The sequence below is a fragment of the Dipodomys merriami genome, unplaced genomic scaffold (genome assembly GCF_024711535.1).
Source record: "Dipodomys merriami isolate MVZ:Mamm:240054 unplaced genomic scaffold, mDipMer1.0.p SCAF_150, whole genome shotgun sequence".
In the NCBI taxonomy this organism is placed as follows: Eukaryota; Metazoa; Chordata; class Mammalia; order Rodentia; family Heteromyidae; genus Dipodomys; species Dipodomys merriami.
The window spans coordinates 2585599-2591812 of NW_027202827.1; the positions used below are offsets into that span (position 1 = coordinate 2585599).

Sequence of the window (6214 nt, forward strand, 5' to 3'; positions counted from 1 at the left end):
CTTATTCAAAGCTCTTTCTTAAGAGTGTTGACGACTCCAATATCTGATGAGTGTCTTAAAAATATGACTAACTCACCAGAGTTAAGTGCTACCCTGAAACCCCTCTTATGGAGGCTAGTAGACAACTCATAAGCAAATATAAAAGTATTGGGGGTTTCACAATGTCACTTCAGCAGAAGGAATTGTTTGTAAGAGATTTGCAAAAAGCTGTAGGCATGGCTAGAACAGAAAGAATGTATGGCAATTGCTGAGGTAACTACTTAGGAGAAAGAACTTCTTATTACTCTCTTTCATTTACTAAGATACTTGCTAAATCTAAGTCTCGTTGGTGTTTACTATTAAAGAAGGAACAGAAAAGATCTGATGGGACAGTTAAGGCCTCTATAGAAATAAGGTAATGGTTAGTTGGTGACAAACATAAAATCCCATTATATTTCTTAGAGATAAGACGGAAACAAGTGCCTATCAGGCAACCAGCTGGTGACCACCCAAGAATGAAGCCCTGCAGCAAGATTATGTAACCTTTTGCCCTTTCTTATGGAGATTTTTGCTATAAAAGTCTGTTATCCTCTGCATTAAATCGCACTCAGCATCCACTCCTCTTGTGTGTGAGTTGTCTGTTTGCCATCTCCCCACATATTCCAGTTCCTCCCCTAGGTGTCCTCTGTCATCCCGACAGAATCCGGTCCGCGGCAAAGGATTGCACAGAGACCAGATTTGAATCCCCAGAGTTGAAAAAAAAAGAAAAACATTGAAAAAAGCTATTTATTATTCTAAGTGTCCTCAATTTCAGACACTGGTAATGTTGAGTTATTGTTTGACATTAACCAATGAAGTGTGAAATTTAAGAAAATGAAAGATAGTTCCTTGGGTGGAGTGGAAAATATTTCGGCAGTTATAGGAAATGAAACACAATTAGGAGTTAAATTGAGGATACATTCAATAGCAGTGGCTGTGGCTTCAGAGATGGGACAGAGCTAAACATGTTAGACATATGTTAAAAAGAGAACATGGGGCTTTGAATGTGGTTTAGTGGTACAGTGCTTGCCTAGCATTCATGTAGCCCTGGGTTCAATTACTCAGTACCACATAAACAGAAAAAGCCAGAAGTTGCCCTGTGGCTCAGGTCAAAGGGTGCAAGACTTGTGCAAAAAAGAAGCTCAGTGACAGTGTGCAGGCCCTGAGTTCATGCTCCAGGACTGCCAAAAAATAAAAAGAGAGAACATGTCAATAATGAATGAAGGAGGGATCCAGAAACCAAATTCCTCACTGAATATTTTCTCTATTTCAATATCATTCCAGAGAGAAAAATTAGGCATAAAGATGGTCCAGAAAGAACATATCTCATGAAGTAATACAAGATTTAAAAAAAAATATGGAACACTTCACATATTTGCATGTCATCCTTGTGCAGGGACCATGCTAATCTCTGTATCGATCCAAATTTAGTATATGTGCTGCCAAAGCGAGCACTACAAAAAAAAATTTTTTTACTGCAACTGGCCTGTAGAGACAATCCATCAGACATAATTGTGACTTGCAATAGCACAAGAGCTCATTGTAATAGCACAAGTGCTATCTGGATATTATGTATGGGTCCTGAGCATTGATAAGAGCCTAGGTGCTATTCCTATTTTTTTCCTCAAGAATATTACTCTATTACTTAAACCACAGCCCCATTTCTGACTTTTCTGGTGAGGAAATGGAGATAAGAGTGTCATGGACTTTTCCTGGCTCACCTGGCATAACATTGGGATAACACCTGGGATAATATTAATAACGTTATCCCAAAATCTCAGCATTCTGAAGAGCTAGAATTATAGTTATGAGCCATTAGTACACAGAAAAGTATTTATTTTTCAGTGGAATGAATTAAGAATACAGATTCTTAAGGAAAATTCACCCTCAGTACTAAGTAAATCATCAAGAACAGTTCACGTAGATACACACACACACACACACAAGCATACAAGCAGACACAAAAACCCACATAAACGTCTCAGGAATCTGTATCTCTTTCCCCTAAAGAGTAGTATGGTCTAATGGGCAAACTGTGGTGTCACAGTCATGTAATCCCAGATATCAAGAGGTAGGGGTATAGGAGCATGGGGTACTGAGGATGACTTGGGTGAAGTTAGCACAAAATCCTATATTAAAAGCAAACTGAAAAAGAAAGAAAAAGAGTTGGGTGCATGTAGGCACAAGTGGCAATTTATGTGCCTAGTAAGTTTAAGGCCCTCAGTTTAATCCTCACTTCCATGAAAAAGACAAAAAGAATAAAATCTCAGTCCATTTTGTCATTGTTTAAAATCAATTAAGCTGTATACTTCATGAGGAATATAAGGTCTATTTCAAGCCTAATAGTAGTAGCTGGATAGTCTATATAGCATGGTAGCACATGGGACAAGGCCCTGTAGGTGCATCATATCACAGAGGATCTCAGCATCATGGTATGTGCTAGAATGACAGGGAGTAAGGGGCATAGGTTGCTTTTAACAACTGATAACAGTGATAACGTTAGTCCCTTGAGAGTTGATGAGATAATATTTATCCATTTATGACTGAAACATCTTTTAAAGGTTCTACTTCCTGACACTGCTACATTGAATAGTTAAACTTCAGTATGAGCTTTGATGGTGACAGACCATTAACAGCTTTCTGACAGAGGCAGGTGAGACCATTGGAAGCCAAGGATGTTAATACAACTAGGCACCTTGGACTGCTTCGATCTCATTGATTCTGATATTTACTGTACTTGGGGCCATCTCACAGTCAAGATCCATCAAGTCCATGTCTGTTCCATGTGCCAGTTTCAGTTATGCTGAGTGTTATATAAACCACTAGACAATAGGGAGAAATAGGATGGAGATAGGCACAAAAATGTAAGTTTGGCATTCTTCTTGGCCCTTAAATAACATTAAAAGATTTATGTAGGTAAGTCACGAGAAAGCTCTATGTCATTATAAAATACATATAGCCATGTAATAACTACTCTATCACCCTGAAAGATACCTTGTAGAACAGCTTGTTTACACATAACACAGACACTCCTATGAACACAAAAGATGGAAAAAACAAACAAGTTCCGGTTTACAAAAGTAATTGTCAACCTCAGAGTCAAAGCAGACACCCTGAAAACAGTACTGGAAAGAATAGGAAAAACACTAGGTCTCCTTGGCACAGGTCAAAATTTCCTTAATAGAGACCCAGAAACACAACAAATCAAAGAAAGGTTGCACAAATGGGATTTCATGAAACTGCAGAGCTTGTGCATGGCAAAGGACATAACTAGCAAAATCCATAGAAAGCCCACCGATTAGGAGAAGATTAGCCATACAACAGACAAGGATCTCATATCTAAAATGTGCTTGGAACTCACAAAAATATATCCTCCAAAAACAAATCCTCAAAGAAACAACCGCACAATAAATAAGTGGGCTAAAGAATTAAAGAGAAATTTCTCTGAAGAGGAAAGAAGATGGCCAACAGACACATAAAGAAATGCTCAACATTTCTAGCCATAAAAGAAAAGCAAATCACCAAAATTACTCAAGCTGATTTAAAATTTGGCAAAGGAGCAGGGTATAAAAATAACCGTCAAAAATCAATGGCTTTTCTGTATGCCAATAATGAGAAAAGCGTGGTTGAAATCAGGAAAGCAACTCCATTCATAACAGCACCCCCAAAAACATACCTAGGAATTAATTTAACCAAAGAAGGGAAGGACCTCTATAATGAAAACTTTAAAAACCTGAAAAGGGAAATCAAAACAGAACTTACAAAGTGGTAAAAGCTCCCATGTTCCTGGATTGGAAAGATCAACATCGTGAAAATGGCAATACTTTCCAAGGGTTTCTACCAATTTAATTCAATACCTATCAATATTCCAACCCCTTTCTTCAACGAATTAAAAGAGGCTATCCAAAAATTCATATAGAACAATAAAAAACCCAGAATAGAAAAAAAATATCCTTAACATAAAGAACAGTGATGAAGGAATATCAATACCAAATTTCAAACTCTACTACAAAGCCATCGTAATTAAAACATCTTGGTACTGGCACAAGAACGGACATCAGGAACAATGGAATAGAGTTGAAAAGGCAGAAATGAAAGTACAGACATATAGCTACCTAATCTTCGATAAGGGAGCTAAAAAAATAGAATGGAAGAAAGCCTCTTAAGTAAATTGTGCTGGCAAAATTGGTTAATCACTTGTAGAAAACTTAAGCTAGATCCTTATATATCAATCTGCACCAGAATCAATTCCAAATGAATCAAAGCCCTCTGAGTCAAAGCAGACACTCTGATGGAATAGGATGGAATAGGAGAAACCCTAGGTCTCCTTGGCACAGGCCGAATTTTTTTTTAATGGAGACCCAGAAACACAACAAATCAAAGAAAGGTTGGACAAATGGGATTGCATGAAATTGCAGAGCTTCTACATGGCAAAGGACATAGTTAACAAGATCAATAGAAAGCCTATGGATTGGGAAAAGATCTTCACTAGCCATTAAACAGACAAGGGTCTCATATCTAAAATATACCTGTAACTCAAAAAATTAAATCTCCCAACAACAAATCCTCAAAGAAACCACTTCTCCATAAAAAAGTGGGCTAAAGACTCAAAAAGAAACTTTTCTAAAGAGAAAAGAAGGATGGCCAATAGACACATGAAGAAATGCTCAACCTCCCTAGCCATAAAAGAAATGCAAATAAAAAGAACAGAAATACCATCTCACCACAGTTAGAATGGCTATAATCAAGAACTCTAATAGCAACAGATGCTGGAGGGGATGTGGATAGAAGGAAACCTTACTGTATTGTTGTGGGAGTGTAAACGTGTTCAACCACTTTGGAAAGTATATGGAGGTTCCTCAGAAGACTCCACATAGAGCTCCCCTATGACCCAGAACTAGCACTTTTGGGCATTTACCCAAATGTTCACAAACAAGATCATACTAATGCTACCAGCACGACTATGTTTATTGCAGCATTATTTACCATAACTAAGATATGGAACCAACCCAGATACCCTTCAGTTGATGAATGGATCAAGAAAATGTGGTATATATACACAATTCTATGCCTCCATAGAATTTCTTTGTCCCATTTGTTAGGAAATGGAAAGACTTGGAACAAATTATATTAAGTGAAATAAGCCATACCCAAAGAAACATAGATCCCATGGTTTCTCTTATTTGCAATAACTAGTATATGTCTGAGAAAAACAGAAATTTTTAGACAAGTTGATGTTAGGCGAAATGAACCCCAAGATAATTTTTTTTCTTTCTTGTGATTGTTTCCAACATATTTATAAATTGATTTCTTTGTTGCTTTGTATGTACCTCCCCCATGGTATAACTCCTGTTTTCACTGCATTTGATTCTGGTACCCTGCATCTTGTATATACATTTTTCTAATTTGGAGAGGGTTAGGGAAAACACAAAATGCTTAAATAGGGATACAGGTTGACCCATTGTAAAAATGCAATGTACAAGGCCCTACGTTAAAAACAAACATTAGAACTTCGGAGGTGGGGAGAATACTCGTGGAGGTGGGAGAGAAGGAATGGTAGGGGAAAAACAAAGGAGGAGGTAACAATGCTTGATAGGAAATATACTTGATAGGAAATTACCTTACTCATTTACTTGTAACCCCTCTGAACAGTATTTTTTATAATAAAAGACATACAAAAATTAATTCAATGTATGATTATGGACTGGGCCTTCCACTTACTTTCACACTTCAAACTGGGATCTCTATCTGTCTTTATTTATTTATTTTTTTAAAATCAGGAATGCTACACAAATATGCGAGTCATCATTGCACAAGGGCCATGCTAATCTCTGTATCGTTCCATTTTTTATATATGCTGCCAAAGTGAGCAATCTTTAATTTTTTGTTAATCTTTTTTTCAAGGATAAATCTAATAACACTGTCCCCTAATTTTGTATAAAATTAGTTTTGGACATATATTTAATATGTAATATATTTGTGAGATATATACGTATATACATACTATTTGTCTGCAGGAGTTGGGCACACTGAAACAATTGAAGGCACTGATTTAATTTCACGGCTGTCATTCTATTTTAAGACTTTTAAAAATCAAAACATAGATGACCATAATTTCATCGAATGTCCTGTCCAATATTGATTTGTGTGTATCAGGCAGGCTGTACCTCATGTCCCACAAGAGTGCAAGAATAAT

General features: G+C 36.9%; 1 non-coding gene and 1 pseudogene across 1 annotated transcript; both read right to left on the minus strand.

Annotated features, from left to right (window-relative positions):
- Positions 1-1369: 1369 nt before the first annotated feature.
- Positions 1370-1473, minus strand: LOC138827120 (U6 spliceosomal RNA). Its single transcript, XR_011371972.1, has one exon. It is a non-coding gene; the product is annotated as a U6 spliceosomal RNA (small nuclear RNA).
- A 4316-nt stretch (positions 1474-5789) lies between these two features.
- LOC138827106 (U6 spliceosomal RNA) lies at positions 5790-5889 on the minus strand (annotated as a pseudogene).
- Positions 5890-6214: the final 325 nt, after the last annotated feature.